General features: G+C 40.2%; 1 long non-coding RNA gene across 1 annotated transcript in view; it reads right to left on the bottom strand.

Moving 5' to 3' along the window:
* Positions 1 to 15,565: 15,565 nt before the first annotated feature.
* The window catches only part of LOC128059097 (uncharacterized), a 57,301-nt gene continuing 48,337 nt past the window's right edge, over positions 15,566 to 24,529 (bottom strand). Inside the window, exons 2-3 of the long non-coding RNA XR_008200582.1 lie at positions 20,833 to 20,903; positions 15,566 to 15,577 (exon numbers count right to left, since the gene is read on the bottom strand). This is a non-coding gene — a long non-coding RNA (uncharacterized LOC128059097). The remainder of the gene's footprint in view (positions 15,578 to 20,832; positions 20,904 to 24,529) is intronic.

Genomic DNA, 24,529 nt, shown 5'->3' on the forward strand with positions numbered 1-24,529 from the left:
TCGACCTCTTCATTTAAGGGGAGGGAGGTGGATCAGTGTGTGATTCCAGGAAGCATAAACTAGGTACCCTGGCTTCGTTGTTGTGCAGTTACTAAGTTGTGTCCAACTCTTTTGTGACCCCATGGACTGTAGCCCACCAGGCTCCTCTGGCTATGGGATTCTCCAGGCAAGAATACTAGAGTGAGTTGCCATGCCCTCTTCCAGGAGATCTTCCCAACCCAGGGACTGAACCCATGTCTCTTACATCTCCTGCACTGGCAGGCGGGTTCTTTACTAATAGTGCCACCTGGGAAGCCCGGGTGGCCATTTTAGCTCCTCTCTATCTTCTTTAGGGATGGAGCTGCCCCCTGGGAATTGGCCTCTGACCCTCCATGCCATAATCTGATCCTTCTGGCTCACAGGCCTGTCACAGCTACTGTGACTTGGGCTCACCCCTCGGGTTCTGCATCACTATAATAAATAAACTCCACCCTCCTATCTGGCCTATACCAGTAATAATGATGACAGTTGAACCTTATCTGCCAATTATTTTATCCTCGCTCTTGTTTTTTTTTTTCCAGAACTTGGGAGGGTCACGGGGGTGACTGTGGTTTTCATCAAAGACTCCAGAATCATTCATGTATGTAAGTTTACATATATTGATTAGCTGGCTTTCAAAATTGATGTGAGATCATGTCCCACCTCCCTGCCTGGACATAATTTGGGGTCATAAATCTTTGCTACCCAGGGCTTCATCACAATGCCCAATGTACAGCAGAAATAAACTCAGATATGTTCAATCATGAATACATCGTCTAATTAAAGACATATAGAGAGAAGATTAAAAACAAAACTCAGGACTACAGTATTTGTGATTCCAGCTCACAGTTATAAGTTTATTAATGCCTTTTTGGTGTCCCTTATCAGCAAGTGCTAGCATAAAGTTAATATAGGCTGGGTGAGTATAAAATTAATATATGCGACACACTGTGGTCCTGCAGAGTCAATTTAATTGCACACTGAGCAGATAGAAGAGAGAATAAAAGATAAGGCATATCCTGATTGATTTTCTTCATCAAAACCCACAAGATCTCATTTCAACAAAACCCTGTCATTAAATTTCCAGCATATCTAACAGTGAATTTTATGTGATATATATCTGAACCTAATTTCCAAAGCAGTGGTGACAATCTATTATAAGCCAAGTTCTCAGTTATCCACATCTTAAACCTTCATATTCTGGGTTCCATTATCTTTTTCTTGCGCTTACATAAGAAGCTTCTCATGTATTTAAAAACCTATTAATGGGCAATGCTGCTGAGAAATAATAGCTCAAATGTCTAAGTATATGCTTTTGAATTTCCTTCCCACAGAAACAACAAAAGTAGATTAAATATATAAAGGATTTACAATTATGTCAAAATAAAGACAGTGTTTCGAAAAAACTTTAGAGGTCAATTAAAGTGATTAAACCACTAATTTCCCTTCAATTTTAGTTTTAGTACATTTTCTTTGTTTCCAAGTCTGTTTATTTACTTGTAATTGAAGTACAGTCAACATTATATTAGTTTCAGATATACAACAGCGATTCAATATTTTTATAGATTATACTCTATATAAAGTGAAAGTGAAAGTTGCTCAGTCATGTCTGACTCTTTGCGATCGCATAGACTGTAGCCTGCCAGGCTCCTTTGTCCATGAAATTCTCCATGCAAAAATACTGGAGTGGGTTACCATTTCCTTCCGTAGGGGATCTTCCTGATGCAGGGATCAAACCAGGGTCTCCCGCATTGCAGGTGGATTCTTTACTGTCTGAGCCACCAGGGAAAATATTGGCTATATTCACTATGTTGTAAATTACATCTTTGTATCTTATTTATTTTATACCTAGGAGTTTAAATGCAATCTTTTTTTTTTTAAGTATGCATTTATTGAATGCTAACAGGACAGTAGTACTAACTAGTTAATGGTATTAATAAGCAGTACTTAGCAACATGATAATAATTCTCAAAATGATTGCCTATATAAAGCACTTTCCAGTTTTCAAAGATGTCACACACTTTTCCTAGACAATCACAGTCTCCTGTTAAAACAACAGAGCAAATATTGTCATGCCCACTTTACCAATGGGGAAACTGAGGCTCAGAGAGGTCTTGAACACTGGCAGGGCTGGTACTATAGTCCAGACTGCTCATACTCCGTAGTTAATCAGTTGTTTGGAGATTCAATACATAGTTATTCAACACCTACTAAGCAGCAAATTCTGTGTTGCAGCTGGGGACAGAGGCGGTGCCTGCCCTCCCAGTCTCTCCCCAGGTCATCCTATTTGACACAGGACCAGTCAGCCCCATTTATCAAATCAACATGCACATTATACAGTCAACATAAGATTTGTATTTTATACATGGACAAAACCAAAAATAAATCTGTTAATATTTCTCCTGTAAAAACAAAACTTTGGAAGACTTCCTTAAGTTAATACACTTAATCATTTACTTTAGAAATTAAGAATATACTTAATTGTTACTCCTCAAGGCTCCAATTAGATAGTGTTTCCATGAAAACTGAGAAAAAATAGCCTTTGGCATTTTTCAATGATAGCATTTAATCTATTAAATGAATGAGAATTTAATCCCATAAATTTGTCTACCTCATTCATATACCAAAATGTCAGACTTTATCTAAGGAGACAATCTGAGATGCAAACATTCTCAGGATCAGTGCTGAGAATACTGCTGGAGAAGACCGTTCTTGAAATTCGGTTTTGGGGTTCACGTATTTCAAATCACAGGGATCTACATTCCCGGTACCACTACGCAGTTCTCAAGCCATGATTTTAATATGAGGTTGCCCCTTACTTAAGTGCAGTTCTCATAAAATGTCATAAAACATGAGAGAGACAATCTATATTGAGTCCTGAAATGAAAAGGCATGGCACCCACATGGCCTTTTCTCTACTTTTGCCCATGAACTAATCCATCAGTAGTAAAGGCATTTACATTTAAGGCAGGTTTCCTTTCAGGTAGGAAGACAGATCGACAGACAAGACAGACAGATATGACTCAGAGAAACCAGCAGTCCTGATATAAAGAAACCCAACAAGGCACTGAAAGAAGAAACGTGTTAGTAGGTGGCAGATTCAATCAGTCAGGGAGTTGATTTCACAACTGCGGCCTCACACTCTTGCTGATAAGCGAGTGGAACACAGTAGAACATGTACTTATTACAAATGAAACCCAAACCCACCACTATAGGCCTCCAAGAGTCATCAGTCTTTCGGAATTGAGCAAGTAGAGAAGAGTGCAAAAGTGCGTTTCAGCTTCCTGTCTCCTTCCTCCACTCTTTCTGTCTCTAAAGGATTGCGACTTGATATTTACCTCATATTTTTCTTTTTTTGAGATAAGTATATATATATATATATATTTTAAAGTCTTAATCAATGTAGCTTTATTTCTTATGTACATATATTTCTGTGTCAATCTGTCAGCTACCTTAGGGTAGATACCTGTGATGTCAACTGTATCACAAGCCCAAGTCCAGTGTCTTCCACAGTGCCTGGAGGCACTACTCTCATGTAAAACTAGCTCTATCTTATTAGAGTCCTGTTAGACATGATAAGAGGAAATAGAAAAATGAGACACAGGCTCTAATTTATATAAATCACTTGTCAGATGCCTTTTAAAAAAAGACTTAAGCTTTTTTAAAGCCTCAGGTCCCAAACTGCCACATAAATTTCTACAGAATGAAACTCTGACTCATGCATTTCTTTATTGGTATGGGATTAACTAAGAATCTAAATCCCTGTTCAAACTTCCTACCTTCTCTGATTTATTGAACATACCTAAGATTTTGGCAACCTAGGAAGAAAACTGAGATAGCTAAAGAGGCCTAATTTACAAAGAAAATTATATTCCAAAAGTTCATCTTAGCCTGCCATTAGGAGTACCGAATACACTGTTCCATTAGGATGAGTAAATGAAAGTTATTACATTATTAAGACCAATAGGTAATAGCAATTTTTATCATGTTAAACAACTTTGTATAAAGCAATCAATGAACATTAGAACCCTATTTATTGTATTCTGAAGTTTCCTTGATCTTTGATTTTCATAGGAACATTTACCAAGTTACCAGCAAAGGAATACTGTTATGTATCAATTTTCTGTTAGTAGGTCAAATATGTACTTTCACATTTCAAAACAGCCTGAATATGTCATTTAAAAATTATAAAATATTGTATACTTTTTATATCCTGAGTCACTTCCTCATTATTAAGGCAACTAGTTCTTTTAAAAAACATGCCATTATGAATGGTTGCACAGTGACATCTGCACATTTTTCTCCATGAAATGAAGTTATGATCTCATATGATAGAAACCTAACATCAGAGAAGAGCCATCTATTTATCGAGATTAAACTTCTTTCACTCCTGTAACTGGAGCACCGGTGAGTGAGAAGGACAACATCAGAAAACCGAATGGAGATATTGAATAATTAACGAGCATAATGCCTCAAATACACTGCTGATTATTATTATTATTGTAACATCATCAAGCACTTCACCACAGTTTCCTAAGCAGCTACCACCTGCTAGGTGCTTTGCAAGCATCATTCCCATCTTTTATAATGTAGGGATTATTAGTGCCAGTTCAAACAAGGAGAGGAGTTAGGGGACTCATCTAAGGCTATGGAATCTCCATAACAGCTGTGCTTCTAATAGAAGTCTCTCTTTGTTCTGCCCCAAACTGCCTGTTCTTAGAAAAAGGTCACTGAAAGGGACTATCAACCTGCTAATACCCATTCACTGAAGAGTCGAAAGTGATTTTTATGTGAGGCTTTGTAGTGAGATTTCATGTGTCAGCTTTGAGCTTAGGTGGGAGGTCTGCTGGGAGGACCAGTCACCAGCAGATGCACTAGTGACAAGGTAACAGTGGCAGCAGCAGCCACCTCCACAGAAGAGGTGACATGACCACCAGGGCACTGGGACCATACTTCAGCTTGATGTCCTTAACCACTTACTTTTTCCTCCAAGTATTTCAGCTATTTTGAAGTCTGATCATAGATGGCATTTCTCTCCAAATCATAATGTAAAAATCATCCTTAATTTGACAGTAATTGAGCTACATCATTTCTTTACATGTCTGATCAAAATATAGCTTTGAACGTCTACAGACAATTCAAAATTTAGGGAGTATTTAGAGACGCCTATTAATGTATTACATAATCATCAACTGAAGAAAAATATTAATCTTTAAGATCCCTGTTGAGCATGGGGAACTATAATTCTAGGGATTATTTTGTGTAAACAAGCCCAAATCCTAATGTTACACAAAAGCTAATGTCTTTGCTCAGAAGATCTGAATTAATTTACAACCTCTGTTTTTGACTTAAATGCTATAAACATCTCTGTTGTTCCTGAAAACAAAGGCTGTTTCTGCATAATTTTTCAAACAGAGAAACTGAAATTCAAGTACTATGAAAATATTTACTGGATAAAACAAATGCCAAGATCAAAAATGTTAAGACAATGAGTAGATATCTATTATCCCCATTAATCCTTTTTTATTTCAAAGTTTATTTATTTTTACTCAGCTCTTCTATGCTCTTTCATCAGCTATTACAGCATAGTAATTTTAAACTCATAAAAGATGATGCAGAGTTAATAATATCATGAGCTTTACAATAATATTCAAGTAGTACTAAAAAGGATGGAAATCCATTTGTTATCTGAATATACTCTTTGGATGAACCAGTAAAAAGGATAATCTAATGTTGGAGTTTTGACTCCTCATGATCTGGCCAATGAGGCTTGGCATACAGAGCAGAGATTTAATTTCAAAATGCCAGTGATGAATAGTTTTAAAATAACAACTTAATAAGTCAAATAGTCACGCTTTCTTCAGTGTATTTTAATAATAAATGTACAGATTTTACAATATTCTGACTTCCTAGCACTGCTAAATTCTTGTGAGGCAGTATCTGAAGTTAAGACACGGACCAATGTCTTCATGGCTTATTTGATGAAGACATCCTAATAGTTATTTCTCAGTGAAGGTAGTTTATGACGATTTCTAGGGGACTGTTAACAGGAATTTCTGATTGAATGCAGCTGGGACCTGAGAATACCAAAATGAGAAAGTACTAAAAACCTAGATTATTGTCTTTACGGTGTTCATTTTTGTTTTTAATTTGTAACTTTATATTTGGAGTACATGTTATATTAGTCTCAGGTATATAGCAAAGTGATTCAGTTCTACATATACATGTATCTATTCTTATTCCAATTATTTTCCCATATAGGCTGCTATATAATATTAAACAGAGTTCTCTGTGCTATACAGTAGATCCTTGTTGATTACCCATTTTAGGTATTTATTTATTTTTGGTTGCCCATTCTAAATATAGCACTGTGTGCATGTGAGTCTCAAACTCCTAATTACCCGCTGCCTGCAACCTTTTCCCGCTGGTAAATTCTCTAGTCTCTAAGTCTGTTTCTGTTTTGAAAGTAAGCTCATCTGTAACTTTTTTTTTTTGGTAACATTTTTTGACAGATCAGGCATGAGAAATATAAAGAAGGGAAGCCCCATGGTGCCCTTAGCTGGTTTAGGAAATGAGGAGGAACTGATCAAGAGAAAGAAATAAACACAGAAAGAATTTAGTTTGGTAAAGGTTGATTTTGGGCCATAAGGTCGCAAAGAGTCAGACATGACCGAGCGACTGAACTGACTGATTTGGGGGCTTCCCAGGTGGCACTAGTGGTAAAGAATCCACCTGCCAATGCAGAAGATGCCAGGGAGACTCAGGTTTGATCACTGGGTTAGGAAGATCCTCTGGAGTAGGAAGTGATAACCCACTCCAATATTCTTGCCTGGAAAATTCCATGGACAAAGGAGCCTGGCGGACTACAGTCCATTGGGTTGCAGAGTTGGACACAACTGAGCAAATGACTAAAAGGTTGATTTTAAGGTGGATACGGGGCATGGAGGTAGGGAAATCTGGTGGGTGGTTAAACTTAGGAATTAACATCTTAGCAGAAAGGTTGAAAGTACTGAGCAAGATCAGGATATGCAAACATTTTCTGTAACAGGCCAGGGAATAAATATTTCAGGCTTTGAGGGCCTTAGGCTCTATCCCAACTACTCACTTTTGTGACTGCAGCAGAAAAGCCACCATAAGCAATAGCTAAAGAATGAGTGTGCCTATGTTCCAATAAAACTTTATTTATAAAAACAGGTGCCAGATGTATTTGGCTGCAGGACACAGCTCACCAGGCCCTGAGTTTGATGACCAACAAAGTCCTAGGAAGGGATAAGCTCACTCAGGAAGAACATAAGTAAGGCAAAGTAGTATGACATGAAATCTGAAAACATGGCACTCTTCATTTCTGTTGAGTCCAGTAAGGATACAGACAAGGCTTGTAGTCAAATGAAAGTGAAAATGTTAGTCGACCAGTTGAGTCTGACTCTTTGTGACACCACGGACTGTAGTCTACCAGGCTTCTCTGTCCATAAGATTTCCCAGGTAAGAATACTAGATTGGGTTGTCATTTCCTACTCCAGGAGATCTTCTTGACCCAGGAATCGAACCCAGGAATCCCACACTGTGGGCAGATTCTTTACCATCTGAGCCACAAGAGGAGCCCAGAACTGCTCCAGTTCATACTAACTGTATGTGAAATTGGGCAAGTTATTTAACCTTTGAGTTTAGTCTCCTTGACGGCAAAATGAGGATGACGATAATGATAATAACAGCTAATAATAGGCATGGTGCTAAAGAATACCTTAATATTTAAACAGTCCTCAGAATTAAGTATTGGGTTGGCCAAAAAGCTTGTTTGGGTTTTTCTGTAAGATGTTGTCTCTCCCTTTAACGTGGGGACTGAAACACAGGAAGACTGAACAACACACCTTCGTGACTCAGCGTGTAAGTGGTGGGAGAGGTCTGGTTTCAGCACAGGCAGCTGGCCCTAGACTCCCACTCTTAATCTTACACAAATCACAAAAAGTCATGATGAGGATTAGATAAAAGTGAAGCCTTTTATCATTGTGCTTGGTGTGTAGAAAGAACCTAGTAAGTGGTGGTCATTATTATTATTATAATCCAGAGTGAGGTAAATAGACTAAGGACATAAAGATGACTTCAATAAAGTCAGTCTTGTCTAAGACACTTACTTTCACTAAATTTCTAACACCAACTTTAAAAAGGCCCTCAAATCAACTCCATTGCCAATTTTCAAGCTGCCTTTCCCTTTAGGAAAAGACGTTGGGAAAGAAAATCATATCATCCTTTATTACCACTTGCCTGGCATCTTTGTTTTCGGTTTTTACCAAGTGTTCCCAGTCAAGTTTGGTTTATTCTTAGTGTTCATACACAGAAAGTTCCAGAAGGATAGTTTCTTTTCCTTGTGTTCCAACCTGCTGTAAGGATCTATAGGTCCCTATTTTGGGTTCATGGTAGATTATGTTTTAACAAGCATTTAATTTTGCCAGGAATTAATGAGCCCCACAAAGACACTTTTGACCAACCAACTCCTACTTATACATTAAGGTCCAGCTCAAATTCTCCCTCCTCTGCAGAATTCCCTGTTCCCTTATGCTCCATTTCTCTTGGCAAGTTTCTGACATCTCTCTTAGGACAGTAACCACTGTTAGCAGTTTATTTGGTACCTTTTGCTGGAACAGGTATTCCTTGACTGATGGTACTAGTTACTTTTACTTCTTTTCTTGATATGTGGAATAAAGGTTAGCATAGGAATTTACATATATAAAAGCAAGGAGTACAAGAAAAGTCATTAATCCCCAAAGAAAAAGGAATGTAAGTCATAAGTAAAAATAATGGACTTTCCATATTCTAATTTAACAGTGATACTATCTTTTCAAACATTTTTAAAAGTTTAAGCATCACAGGAAATACACCTAATTATTATTTAAATGTATTTAACTATCAATTGTTGCTGAAATAGAATTAAGATCAGTTTTTAAATTTTCCAGGGGCTTCCCTGATAGCTCCGTTGGTAAAGAATTCGCCTGTAATGCAGGAGACCCCAGTTTGATTCCTGGGTCAGAAAGATCTGCTACAGAATGGATAGACTACCCACACCAGTATTCTTGGGCTTCCCTTGTGGCTCAGCTGATAAAGAATCCACCTGCAATACAGGAGACCTGGGTTCGATCCCTGGGTTGGGAGGATCCCCTAGAGAAGGGAAAGGCTACCCACTCCAGTATTCTGGCCTGGAGAATTCTGGGGACTGTATAGCCCATGGGGTCATAGAGAGTCAGACACAACTAAGCCACTTTCACTTTCACTTTTCCAAAAGAACCTTGGGATGAATTACTCCTACCCATGAAGTGGATAAAGTTTTTACAAAGTAAAGAGAAACCAAGGAAGGTAGAGCAAGAGAAAATACAATGATGTTATATCAGGGCAAACAGCAATTGTAACATTTAAAAATCCTTATTTCTATAATAAAGTCATATATGGTTATATAAGATATTAAGTATTTAATAACTGTCAACATCTTAAATACATACTTTATTGCAAAATAAATAAATAAATAAATAGTTTCTGTTTAAGCACAGCCCAGCAAAAAATTCAAACATGTCTTGGGTGATATGTTAATGCCAGGGATTAAAGAACTAGTATTTATAAGACAAAAAATTAAGCATGGCCCCTACTTGGAAAGTATGAGCCAGGTTTGTTTTGCTTTAACCTGGGCCCATGAGGATAGATCTCAAAGGGTCCTGGAGCAACCTCGGAGGTTCTGTACACAACTTGCAATTATATGCAAAGCTCTCTGTGCCTGTGTCCCTCTTCAGAGAACTCATCTAGAACTGTCATGAAATTCCTGAATAAGTCTATTACCTCCCTTGCCAGGATCTTCAGACAAGACTCCCTGAAGCACATTTATCTTACTTAAAAAGTTCTTTTTTATTAACTTCCTACTGTTGAAAAGAACAGAAGACTAGATTATTGGTCAAATTAAGTGAGTAAACATGTGTTTCTGCCCCAGCTCACTGACATTAGATCTAAACTCAAAATTTTGTCCATTAGTGAGAAGCCAAGTTTTTCTCCATTAACGCATGGAAACTTAACCTTAACTTAAAAATTTTAAATAGTTCAGTGTTTTCAGGGATCTGAGGTGTCTGTTTATAAAGCTTGCAGACAAAAATCAATAAATACTGCAAGAGCTGAGCAGTTCTGAAATGCTTGAGTATTAATTGGCATGCTTTATTTTCTAATGAATCTGTGGAGTTAACTCTATTTAATGGGCTTCACAGGTGGCACTAGTGGTAAACAATCTGCCTGCCAATGCAGGAGACATGGGTTCAATCCCTGGGTTGGGAAGATCCCCTGGAGGAGGGCATGGCATGGCAAACCACTCCAGCATTCTCGTGGAGAATCCCATGGACAGAGGAGTCTGGTGGGCTATAGTCCATAGGATTGCAAAGAGTCAGACACAACTGAACAACTTTGCATGCACTCACTATTCCATCCATAGGCTATAATCCATCTCTTATAAATGAAAGATGTTTCAGTATCTCTTGGGAGAGAAACTTATTCTTTCCAGAACAAAATACATTTCTCTCAGGATTAGATTTGAGAGATTGTATAGCATTTATAAAAGACTTTTTCCAATATCCTCCTGCTAATTTAATTTTCTGCCTTTTTCCTTGTTGATAGCTGGGACCAATTTGGAATACCTTTTCCATATTATTGAAAATCAGTGGGCAGTAATGTCATTAATGCTTTCAGGCCACTAATGTACAAGAGGTTATTACTTCAAAGTACAAAAGATGATCGAAAATGAGTTGACCTTCCTAAAGTAAGAATTAAGTAGCCAAGGCCTGAAATTCAAAAGCTGCTTTCTGTTTTCCTGAAACTGTCCAATAAGCTTATCCTTACTAACCACAGAACCAACATTTCTTTGCTTAACTCGACATAAGGGACCATAACATTATATTCAGGCTCTACAGTAGCTTCGCTGCTCCCTGAAAGAATAGTATGATTCATACCCATTTCAATTTCTATCTGTTTTGCATAAATGAAGCAGGCTTGCAGAAAAGACTGATTCATTATCATGTAAAATACAGCCATTAGGAGAAAATGTAGTAACCACATTCTGAGACATAACAAGATCAGACTCTCAGGCTTCTGGACTGAGCTGGGGAATGAGATGTGGAGTGTTTCTAAAAAAGGAAACTCTTCCTTCTGAAAGAGGTATTCACAGTGGTAAATTAAAGGAATTTTACAGTTCCTTAAAAAATGGAAGCCACAACAGGCCATTCCTTAAGTCCACCATCAAAGCAGAACATTCTATCCAACTGACCCTTAGTGTTAGTACCGGTGTAGAGGCAAGTCATAAAACTTGGATCTGTTTTATCTGTTTTGTTTCTCTTTCAGAATCTTTTCTCCCCCAACATTTACCAATTCATGAAAGGATATGTCAAAGGATGGGCTTCCCCAGTGGCTCCACAGTAAAGAATCCTTCTGCAATGCTGGAGCTGCGTGTTTGATCCCTGAGTCAAGAAGATCCCCTGGAGGAAGGCATGGCAACCCACTCCAGTATTCTTGCCTGGAGAATCCTGTGGGCAGCATAGCCTGGCGGGCAACTGACCATGGGGTTGCAAAGAGTTGGACACAACTGAAGAGACTTAGCACACACTCGCACATGTTAAAGGACACATATAAACAGCCAGACAAAAAGGTACATAAGATGAGATCTGGGAGAGGCCCACACGCAGGAATTTCTGTGCTCAATTTTAAAGCCCTCCATTATTAGTATTTTTTTTATTAACTGAAGTATAGCTGTTTTATAGCATTGCGTTAGTTTCACATGCACAGCAAAGTGATTCAATTATACGTACGTATACACACACACACACACACACACACACATATATATACTTCTTCAGATTCTTTTCCATTATAGGTTATTACAAGATATTGAATATCATTCCCTGTGCTTTACAGTCCTTGCTGTTTATCTATTTTATGTAACTATCTTGTGGTTGGAAAATTTAACAGGAACCACTTGACTCAAGTGCCTATCATGGTAACAGTCAATGTGCTATCATTGTCCCTGCCTATCAGATGCTACCACCAGGAAGGAACTGCTGGGTAATGACAGAAATGTAAAGTGTTAAGTGCCACAGACTCCACAGCAAGGGGAAGAGACAGGAAGGCCTGATTCCTGCAGTGATAAAGACATAGCCTCAGGGATGGAAAGAGGAGACGATCCATAGAAGAAAACAGGCGAATGGGAAGAAACTTTGAGTGCTTATACAATGCCGGGCATTGCTCTAGGCACTGAGGATACAATGTGAACGAAACAGATAAGTCTCAGCTGACCCCCCCATAGGTGAAGACTCACGACAGACCAATTAACACTAGAGTATCAGGCAGGGAAAGTAAATTTTTTTTAATTAAAAAAATTTTTTTCAAGGTTTAAATTTTTTATTTTTGAAAAATTAATTTATTTACTTTAATTGGAGGCTAATTACTTTTAAAAGGTAAATGAAGGAGGAAGGACAGAGTGTTATGAGGGATTCCTGAGCCCTGGCTGCCTGCTGCTGCTGCTGCTGCTGCTGCTAAGTCGCCTCAGTCGTGTCCGACTCTGTGCGACCCCATAGACGGCAGTGCACCAGGCTCCCCCGTCCCTGGGATTCTCCAGGCAAGAACACTGGAGTGGGTTGCCATTTCCTTCTCCAATGCATGAAAGTGAAAAGTGAAAGTGAAAGTGAAGTCGCTCAGTCGTGTCTGACTCTTTCTGACCCCATGGACTGCAGCCTACCAGGCTCCTCCATCCATGGGATTTTCCCGGCAAGAGTACTGGAGTGGGTTGCCATTGCCTTCTCCACTGGCTGCCTGAGGAAGTCCTTTTTGAGGAAGGAACATTTAAGTTGAGATCTGAATACAAGAAGGAACTATCCTCTCTCTTGCTGCAACCTATATAAACTGTCTTTGATGGAAAAACGGTGTCAAATGGCAAACTGAAGAGCTGTGATCTTGTCTTGTAATTCAGGGGTTTTCACCACTTTTCTGTGTATGTTTGAGGCACATTTTCAAATATCATAATATGTATTAGATTATATGAAGCGATTATAAAACAAAGCAATTTGAAATCAGTCAACAGGAGTTCAATCCTGTCACTCACAGCAATTCCACCAACACTGCCTCAGGTGTCTATGAAAACACCCCTTTTCCCCATGGTCATCCTGAGGATGCAATTCTGAGCTGGTATTTGCAGCCCACACCACACTCTTATACACCCAGGAGGCAAACTCGTCTCCAGTGAAAGGAGATCCTTCTATAGCAGACACTCAAGATGCAGAGATATTACTTTGCCGACTAAGGTCCGTCTAGTCAAGGCTATGGTTTTTCCTGTGGTCATGTATAGATGTGAGAATTGGACTGTGAAGAAGGCTAAGCACCAAAGAATTGATGCTTTTGAACTGTGGTGTTGGAGAAGACTCTTAAGAGTCCCTTGGACTGCAAGGAGATCCAACCAGTCCATTCTGAAGGAGATCAGCCCTGGCATTTCTTTGGAAGGAATGATGCTAAAGCTGAAGCTCCAGTACTTTGGCCACCTCATGCGAAGAGTTGACTCATTGGAAAAGACTCTGATGCTGGGAGGGATTGGGGGCAGGAGGAGAAGGGGATGACAGAGGATGAGTTGGCTGGATGGCATCACGGACTCGATGGACGTGAGTCTGAGTGAACTCCGGGAGTTGGTGATGGACAGGAAGGCCTGGCGTGCTGCGATTCATGGGGTCGCAAAGAGTCGGACACGACTGAGCGACTGAACTGAACTGAACTGAAAAATTAAACTTCCCTTATCCTCTGCGAACGTACTTGTTTAGCTTCATAATTGCCTAACAATACCTGTAATTGTATATACATATTTTATAAACTATACATACTCAAATGTGGAAAAATAAATTTTATTTAAAAAATTTTAAACTGTTTATTGAATTTGTTGTAATATTGCTTCTGTTTTATGCTTTAGTTTTATGGTCATGAGGCATGTGGGATCTTAGCCCCTATCGCCAACCAGGGATCAAACCCATACCCCTTACACTGGAAGGCAAAGTCTTAACCACTGGACCACCAGGGAAATCCCTGGAAAAATAAATTTTAGATACTAACATTGGACGGCACGCCTTTGCACTTTGGGTCATTTGCTGGACAATGGCAGATGATCGTGGTCATGAAATGGCAAAGCCTGGCTTGCCACTCTTGAGTGTCTACATTTTCTGGCTGTCCCATAGGAAATATTCATTTTCACAGAATCCTCGATTTTTTGGTTCTTCCCCTACATGATATTACAGGAAAAGTTTTATTTATTTTATTCCCCCTCCTACTCTGTTCTATGGCTCTTTATAGCTAAAACCATCAGAAAATGGCCAGCAGAACAGCTTGCCTGAAGTCTACAGAGAATGAGTGAAGCACATGCAGAGAAGGAGGAACCCTAGTACTACCTGGTGACACAGCAAAATTATGAGACACTATGCTTGGTGGCTCAGAGGTTAAAGCGTCCGCCTCCAATGCAGGAGACCCGGGTTCGATCCCTGGGTCAGGAAGATCCCCTGGAGAAGGAAATGGCAATCCACTCCAGTATTCTTGCCTGGAGAATCCCATGGAAGGAGAAGCCTAGTAGGTTACAGTCCATGGGGTCGCAAAGAGTCTGACACGACTGAGCGACTTCACCTTCACCTTCACCATGCTTGACCTCAGAGGCCCACCATTCAAAATTATCATGTGTTAACTACTTGGATGTAGGGCCCTCTTGCGATGATGTCATTCCTTTAATGATTGGGGTTGATTTGGTGAGAGGTGTGTTAGTTGCTCAGCTGTGTCTTGACTCTTTGCGACCCGATGAATTATAGCCCACCACGCTCCTTTGTCAATGGAATTCTCCGGGCAAGAATACTGGAGTGCGTAGCCATTCCCTTCTCCAGGGGATCTTCCCGACCCAGGAATCAAACCCTGGTCTCCTGCATTGCAGGCAGATTCTTTACCGTCTGAGCCACCAGAGAAGCCCTTGTGGGGAACTGGGGTCCCAGGGAACCACAGGTCTGGCCAGAGCCCCTATCTGCTCTCAGGAGCAGGTGCTGGGGACCTCAGATTCTGAAATCAAAGTACATCCATGATGGCTCAGAAATTTCCAAGGAAATCATGACTACTGATAACAGCTCAGCATGTGAAATCTTTTCACAGAAAATCACAGTATTTTCACACTGGAAGAAACTTTATCCTTCACGAAGAAATAATCCTCACTTCACCTGTCCCTTTTTTGGTCTTTCATTTCTTCTTTCCTTCTTCTTCTTTTTTTTTTTTAATATCAGCTAGTTATTTTAAAAGGAAAAAAAAAGAGTCCTGATATACAGAAAACTATGGAAGTCAAATAAATGCCTGCCAATTTCATGCGCCTTCACTCACCTTTATTTAAATGAAAAATTCAAAACAAAATAAATAAAAACAGTCCCAGAGAAGTTCTGGAACTTACCTGGGGTCATACAGAAGCCAGGAGTAAATAATGACAGCAGTGTCTAGGTCATCTGATTTCCCAACCAAGTTCTACCTTGTTGAGATCACATACCTAATAGAAAACTGATATTTACAAGTCTAGATGGGGACAGTCTAGTGATTAGATGCAATTTTAACCACTAAAAAGTCAGTTAACGTTGGGGAAACCATTTGAAACATATTTTAAGTTAAAAAATTCTAATAGTAATTTTTATATATTAAAAACTTCTAAAAAGAAAATAGAACACACACAAAAAGTGAATATTGTCAGGATATATTCACATGCCAAAAAGTAAATATAGTGACAAAAAGTGAATACTCTTAGAATGTATTCTATACCATGAAGCCAAATGACAGTGTTATGATCAGCAGGGCCAGCACAGCTTTTGAGAGTAAGTCAACAGATTGGTATCAAAAAGGGACCAATGCTGAAGCTTGGTTCTATCCAGTCTGATGCTATACAGTTGACCCTTGAACAATGTGGGGGTAGGGGTGCAAATCTGTGCATAATTTATAGTGGGCCCTCTGTAACCACCCATGGTTCTTCTTCCATGGATTCAACCAACTGTGACTCATTTAGTACTTACTATATATAGTATTCACTATCAGAAAAAATCCACGTATAAGTGAACCTGCACAGTTCAAACCCACGTTATTCAAGGGTTAACTGTACTTCATTTGGACAGTGGCCTAGAAAACAGAAGAATGAAACTTAACTAGAGGCTGAAATTCTCCTTTTATACTTGGAAGCACAGCAAATGCACTCTCTCAAGATTATGAAGTAACCCTCCAGCATCATTGATTTTTGAGTCTTACAAAAGCTCTTCGTATTGTGCCTGCATCACAGATTTACACTGCCATAACTCCTGTCAGACATCATCTTGGCTTTATGAATAAATAAAACTATGCTCTAGGGAAACATTGATTTAAGAAGAAAAATCAATACCCATCTAGCATGTGATAGACCTGAGCATTAAGGCTACTTATCCCTCAAGTACAATAGTAAATGGAAAACCATACTTTTTGCTTCCTAAGTAAAAGCTGGGTGAAGGTGTATGAAATTGGAAGGCAAATGATTGCCTTCCACAGCCCTCTTTCAGGAATCAGGATTCCTCTTTCCTTTTCAAGGTAGTTAGCCAATACTTCCAAAATAAAAGAGGAAGGGAAAGATTAAAAAGAGGTTGACAAACCAATACTGGCAAAATCTTGGTAATGTGTGAATTTATACAGTGAGTATATAAGAACTCACTGTATTATTCATTCTCTCATGGATGTAAACTTTTTCATAATAAGAAAAGTATGCATCCCTGCCTGGAAAAAACTCTGTTTAAGGCTAATATCAACCAAGATGTTGACAATGGTTCTTTCTAGGGTACAGCCTCATAGGAAAGCTTTTTTCTTTCTTTGGAATTTCATATTTTTCAACTTTCTATACTGAATATGTATACTGCTTTTATAGTTCAGAAGATACTCACATAATAAATGCAAGGCAGGATAGTAAAAAAGAGAAAAAAAAAACAGGATTAATTAATTGACTGCAAAGTATTTTGTTGACTACTGACCTAGAGACAGCTAAGATACACATTGTAATGCTTATTTACATCAACTCTTTTATAACTGCTCTCAGACATTTTTTCAGAGTGCAAGGAGGTTGCTATTAAAATTGGTTTGAAAAATAAAGCAAACACTGTACACTGAAATTAACCTCATCTTTGCGAGTCAGAGTTCACATGGCAGACAACACCTGGCTAAAGTCATCATTTCCTCAGTTCTGAAATCACCGTACAACTTAAGCCTATTTTCACAGTGGAGACAGCTGTTGAGAGTTCTGACAGGCCTGTGGTAACCTTTGATTACAAAGCCACTCCAGAGGCCAAGGCTTTTGCTTTGTTTCTCGAATTGGTTGGAATTAAAAATGAATCCCATTATGTTTCCCGAGCTCCTCAAAGACACAATCCATTGCTAACTGTGTTAACTGCAGCCTTGTTGTTTTGGGAATAGGGCTCCTGTCCCAGCAGTCAGTTACTGATGCTGTTCTCCCAGCTTGTCTTTCTCATGCGTGGAAAGAACAACTCTGGTGATCTGAAACACACTTCCAAGACAGGGGCACACGAGAAGCCTGAAAATGGGTCAGGGTAATTTAATTTCTGAATCCCAAATTCAAACATTATACAAGTAACTACTATCCTCACCTAGATTGGCGAATGCACTGACTTGAATCTACTCTCTAGGTGGAAATGACTACACAGTTGCAAGTTCCAGGATACGCAGCCAGCATTTCAGTTCTGACAGCCATGGCCCCTCTCTTGCTTGGCTCATCAGTTTTGTCTGATTCTTTGCGACCCCATGAACTGTAGCCCCCCAGGCTCCTCTGTCCATGGCATTTCCCAGGCAAGAATACTGGAGTGAGTTGCCCTTTTCCTTCTCCAGGGGATCTTCCTGACACAGGGATTAAACCCGGGTCTCCTGTATTGCAGGTGAATTCTTTACTATCTGAGCCACCAGGGAAGCCCATAGAAAAGAGAAAGGGGCTGTAAATTGGTTTGGGCAGCTCTTCTTTAATCCATAGATACTAACAGTCTAACAGAAAAACAAAACATTGTTGAGAAAAATGTCTGTACATAGAGAATAAGCACAGCTTGAGATTCCTTTTTACAAACACTACCTTCCTTTTTTGGGATTCCCCAGTGTCTCAGTGGGTAAAGAATCTGCCTGCAATGTAGGAAACACAGGAGACGTGGGTTCAATTCCTGGGTTGGGAAGATCCCCTGGAGAAGGGAATGGCAACCCACTGCAGTATTCTTGCCTGGAGAATCCCACGGACAAAGGAACCTACCGGGCTATAGTCCAAAGAGTTGAACACGACTAAGTGACTACACACACACCTTCCTTTTTGTTACAGAATCAGAGATACACTCATTTAAATTAGAGCATCCACTGAGTGTTACTATGTGCAAGGCATCTATTAAATGCTATAGATACAAAAATAATATCTGAATCTTACCCTCAAGGTTAGTGTCCATAGGCGGGTCAGACATATGAATGGATAATTAAGTATAGTCTGACCAGAGATACAGCTAAAGAATCATGGGAACCCAGTTCACATGAGGAAATCGTGGGAGTGGGAGAGGCTTCTCAGAGGAGATGGAAATTGACGTGGACTTTGAAGGATGCATGGCGATTTTTCAAGAACTGAGCAAGGGCATTATCAGGAGTGAGACCAGCACGTGCAAAGCCTGAAAGGACAGGATGTGTTGAAACAGCCCAAGAAACTCCGTCCTAACGAAGCACAGACATCAAAGCAGGGGAAGGCAGGCAGTGTGCTAGAGGCTGCACAAGACTGACAGTGGAGGTACACACCAAGATACCTGGGTCTATTCTCAAGGTTACAAGGGCCCACAGAAGTCACTGAACAAGAAATCACACTATAAAGTGGGGAGCAGGGTACCTAGAGTGGGGACAATCTGTTGAAAGACAGCTATACTAGTGAGCTCCAGCAACAGACTGGCATGGAGTTGATGAGAACCAGAACTGATGTAGCGACAGTGAGAGGCAGAGGATAGCTAGACCGGAAGGATATTTACAATTAACATTTGTGACAGCTGGCAATCAATATTGACCTCACCAAGCGCCACTGTTTGGGGAACTTTTCATACGTTCTCTTAAATCCGGGATCCAGTGTGGACTGAATGCAAAGAGTGAAGCAGTGTCAGGATGGAGACTGCTGGCTTGAGCTACCAGGTCAACAGTGATGCCTTTAATTAAAATACTGATTCCAGGAGAAGGTATCAGTTGTGAGTAGCAGACAAGTGAGGAGGGGTGGGGAAGAAGGTTCCACTGTGCACAGATTAGTTTTGAAAACTGCTTGGGATATACAAATGATGATAACCAAAAGCTGGGGTCAAGACTTTGGCAGAGAGCAAACTGCAAATTCCAGATCAATTTTTAAAAAAAGGCAGAAAAATATCCCCACAGTAAGACTGAAGCGATCTACCACCTATCAAAAAAAAAAAAAAAAGCAGTCAATACAATGCTTTCTAAAAACTTAAGAGGACCGTGTGATTCCTCCTCAGAAACATCTGAGCCCTATTCTAAAATATATAGATTCTTGAGTTAAATCTTTAATGCCCCCCTAATTAGAAAATGCTCTATAATTCAGGCCCACAAATAAAATGTGTAAGGCAAGCAGCTCTAGCGAAAATGGAAGTACATTAGAGAAAACAATATATAATCCCTGATTCGAGATTCTTGTCAAATGCTAGGAGATCAGAGGAAGGCATTTTTGGAGCACGGATAATCGAAGCTCCTAATGCACTGACTCTTAAGCTGAACTTAACTAACAAAAGGCAGGCTGTTTTCCAGGATCTGCAGTTATATTTAGAAAGATCTCCAAGGGGAACCCCAATGACCCTGAAATAGCACCCTGCTCTCCTAAGAGGAAAGGGTTCCTCTAGCAAAAGAAAGAGCTTCTCAGCAAGTTAAACGAGAGATTTGATTGAAAGACAGTGGCCTATTTTACAAGATTGCTTCTGTGAAGAGATTCAGACCAGATGTACTCTTTCCTTTCTGGCCCATAAGAGGAATTGGATAATGACGTATAATGGACAGAGGTCAGTTAGGTCACAGTGCTTGAGGTTTGTAAATCTTTTAAATGGGTGGGCAGAGCACTTCAAAGTCCAGGATTCATTAGAAAAGCAGATAACCATGCAGCGAACTAATTGCTAACATCAAATAAAGAATGCCTTTGTGTTAACTTGTTTGTTTAGGCTAGCTGATTTTTTTCTGGTGTCAGTTGTGTTCATAGATGACTTGAAGTCATTAAAGAATTTTTATATAACTTCATTATCAGCACTAAATGAGATGACCAATACTACTGATAATAATAACAAGTAGAACACAGTCCAATATATATTTTGTTGCTGGTATTGGTGGTGGTGGTGAGTACTGTTTGGAACTGGAAACTCATCAAGCTATTCAATTATAGTCTCCATCTCAAAGATGAACACAGAACTTGAATGAGGTTAAGCACTTTGCCTAATTTCACATAGACATTAAAAGGGAGAACCAAGCTCATGTCCATCACTGACCAAAGGGAAACACCATGTTGTAGGAAGCATGGTGGGTGGTGTCTTAGAGGCTGGGGCAGAAGCCCCACGGTGCTAACTTCAAAACTGAATTAGCAAATACCCTTGAGGTTTTTCAACTTCAAAGCTGTGTGTCTCCAGTCCCACATCTCAGAGTACCCAAATACACCCTTGATGCCTGTACAAAGTTAAACTGTAAGCAAACATGGATAAACAGTGTAGAATAAACCAGAAAAACGAATACCTCACAATCACTCTCTCCCAGCTGTGAAGTTGCATTCAACTGTTGAAATAAGAGAATGACCTCGGGGTTTTCTGGAAAGGAAACACAACAGGAAACAATTTCAAAACTCTGAACTGGATGAAACTGCAGTAATAAAGGGCTTCCCAGATGGCTCTAGGGGTGAAGAACCTGCCTGTCAATGCAGGAGACACAAGAGACGCGAGTTCGATCCCTGGGCTGGGAAAGACCCTGGAGAAGGGCATGGCAACCCACTCTAGTATTCTTGCCTAGAGAATCCCATGAATATGCACGCAGGCTACTTACATGTTCACTGCTCAAATCAGGCCAACTTCTCATTGTTTTCTGTCATATTCACTCTTTGGGCTTCCCTGGTGGCTCAGATGGTAAAGAATCTGCCTGCAATGTGGGAGGCCTGGGTTCAGTCCCTGGGGTGGGAAGATCCCCTGGAGGAGGGCATGGCTAACCCACTCCAGTATTCTTGCCTGCAGAATCTGCATGGACAGAGGAGCCTGGCAGGCTATATCGTCCATGGAGTCGCAAAGAGTCAGAAAGTGTCAGAGTCAGTGCCTCAAAGAGTCAGTAGTGTTGCAAAGAGACATTACTAAGCGACTAAGCACATCACAATGAAGGGTAAGATGATGATCTTTTTCATTTACTTATTAAAGTTCTGAGCAATAAAGAAAGTAACTAAAATAATTACTTAACCTCTAGTGAGGTAAAAAAGGAGTACGTCAAGGCTGTATATTGTCACCCTGCTTATTTAAATTATATGCAGAGTACATTATGAGAAATGCTGGGCTGGAAGAAGCATAAGCTGGAATCAAGATTGCCGAGAAATATCAATAACCTCAGATCTGCAGATGACACTACCCTTATGGCAGACAGTGAAGAGGAACTAGAAAGCCTCTTGATGAAAGTGAAAGAGGAGAATGAAAAAGTTGGCTTAAAGCTCAACATTCAGAAAACGAAGATCATGGCATCTGGTCCCATCACTTCATGGGAAATAGATGGGGAAACAGTGGAAACAGTGTCAGACTTTATTTTTGGGGGCTCCAAAATCACTGCAGATGGTGACTGCAGCCATGAAATTAAAAGACGCTTACTCCTTGGAAGAAAAGTTATGACCAACCTAGATAGCATATTCAAAAGCAGAGATATTTGTCAACAGAGGTCTGTCTAGTTAAGGCTATGGTTTTTCCAATGGTCATGTATAGATGTGAGAGTTGGACTGTGAAGAAGGCTGAGCGCCAAAGAATTGATGCTTTTTAACTGTGGTGTTGGAGAAGACTCTTGAGAGTCTCTTGGATTGCAAGGAAATCCAACCAGTCCATCCTAAAGGAGATCAGCCCTGGGTGTCCTTTGGAAGGAATGATGCTAAAGCTGAAACTCCAAAAGTTTGGCCACCTCATGCGAAGAGTTGATTCACTGGAAAAGACTCTGATGCTGGGAGGGATTGGGGGCAGGAGGAGAAGGGGACGACACAGGATGAGGTGGCTGGATGGCATCACGGACTCGATGGACGTGAGTCTGAGTGAACTCTGGGAGTTGGTGATGGACAGGGAGGCTTGGCGTGCTGCGAGCAGAGAGTTGGACACGACTGAGCAACTGAACTGAACTGAACTGAAGGTAGAAAATAACGCTGAAAAACAAAAGCTAAAACTTGCTCTGCCAATATTCACAGATCTATGTATTATCACAAATTTTATACCAGTAGGAAAGTAAAAATGATTGCATTAGTCACATGTGCTGTCAATGATTACTAATTATGCCCATGCTTTATGTCTTACTCATAACTCCATTCCATCTCTTCTCACAGACACTAAGGGTAACTATGGTTTAGTACTTCGAATCACAAACGTGTACCTTTCAGGATGCAAGGTACTTAGAGATTAAAACAAAAACAAAAATGGTTTCATGCCTCAAGAAGATGACAGTCTTATCAGAATAAAGACATATTTTATCTGGAACAGACTGGAACAAAAGTCTGTCTGTCTGTGCGCTCAGTTGTGCAGTCATGTCTGACTCTTCGTGACGCCACGGACTGTAGCCTGCCAGGTTCCTCTGTCCATGAGATTTCCCAGGCAAAAATACTGGAGTGGGTTGCCATTTCCTTCTCCAAGGGATCTTCCCCAACTGCATAGAACTGTGTGATAATTGTTATAATAGATTTAGCCATACTATTTTATATCTTAATCTTGAAACATGCCATATTTTTGTTAGCATGGTTTCCTATGGTTAAGATAAATCTGTATCACTTAGAAAGATCACTTCCTCCAAGAGGATGTGTGATTCAAGTTTGAGGAACGTAATCACAAATTTAATATTCTGTTTTTGTAGACTGAGGATCTTAGAAGGTATCTTAAACTATTAGGCGGAAGTAAAAAGCACTGAGTGAAAAAAATGATCCAATAACTAGATCGAATAGTCTTAGAAAAAGTACCCACTGAGGTAAACCAATGTGATTTTTTTTTCCTTTTTGATAAGAGTTTAAAAGAGAAAAGAAAGAGCTATTTCTTAAAAAGAAATGAAATGCAAAGCAATTTGAGAAAGAGCAAAGGGAAATAGTGAGCAAGGTGGTGGTCCCTCCATGGCCTGCCAGCTCAGACTATCCAGAGGTCAGCAAGACAGGAGGTCCTCAGCCCCCATCCCATGTCCTAGGGCCCCTGACCACGTGAGCTAAGAGCCCCCTGGCTGAAGCTGCAAGAGAAAGCTGCAGCAGAAGATGAGGGAGAGTGTCTGATTAGGAGGAAAAGGGCAAAAGATCACATTGGCAAAGGGTTTGCTTTCAACATAGAAAAGCAATGGAAATTCTCTCCTCTTTGCCCTTCTGTGGGGAATTCCCCATTCTCAAGTACTACGCAAAGACAGCTCAGCAAAGCTATGAGCTCTGGAAGGTTTCCACACCAGCCACACCATTGTTTATAAAACCACGAAGCTGCATTTCAAGCTCTAAACAACTGCAACAGAAACAAGGGTTTGGGAAAAGCACCTGTTCTTAAGTAGAGCAATAACTATTTTGAGTTAAATACTGATAGTTGTTGTTCAGTCGCTCAGTCATGTCCGACTCTTTGCGACCCCAGGGACTGCAGCACGCCAGGCTTCCCTGTCCTTCACCATCTCCAGAAGCTTACTCAAACTCATGTCCATTGAGTTGGTGATGCCATCCAACCATTTCATCCTCTGTCATCTCCTTCTCCTCCTGCCTTCAATCTTTGCCAGCATCAGGGTCTTTTCTAATGAGTCTAAGACTGATAGACCTCTATGTTATACAAAAGCAAAGAGGCTCAGTTCAGGAAACCAAGTAACCAACACATAAGATACAGAGAGACACAAGTAACAAAAAGTATGTACAGGCTGAAGTGTGTAAAAGCATGAACGTGTCAGTTGCTCAGTCATGTTTGACGCTCTGGGACCCTATGAACTATAGCCCACCAGGCTTCTCAGTCCATGGGATTCTCCAGGCAAGAATACTGGAGTGGGTTGCCATTCCCTTCTCCAAGGGGATCTTCCTGACCCAGGGATGGAACTCGGGTATCCTGCATTGCAGGTGGATTCCTTACCATCAGCCCTAAGGAAAGTGGGCATTTGGCCTGAGGAACTGTTGTTAAGTGCTAACAGGTTACAGCTCTTTGTCCATGTCCCACATGAAGATAAGAAGCCCCGCAGCCCCGAGCAGGTGGTGGGTTAAATCCTGACT

Source organism: Budorcas taxicolor, chromosome 14 (genome assembly GCF_023091745.1).
Source record: "Budorcas taxicolor isolate Tak-1 chromosome 14, Takin1.1, whole genome shotgun sequence".
In the NCBI taxonomy this organism is placed as follows: Eukaryota; Metazoa; Chordata; class Mammalia; order Artiodactyla; family Bovidae; genus Budorcas; species Budorcas taxicolor.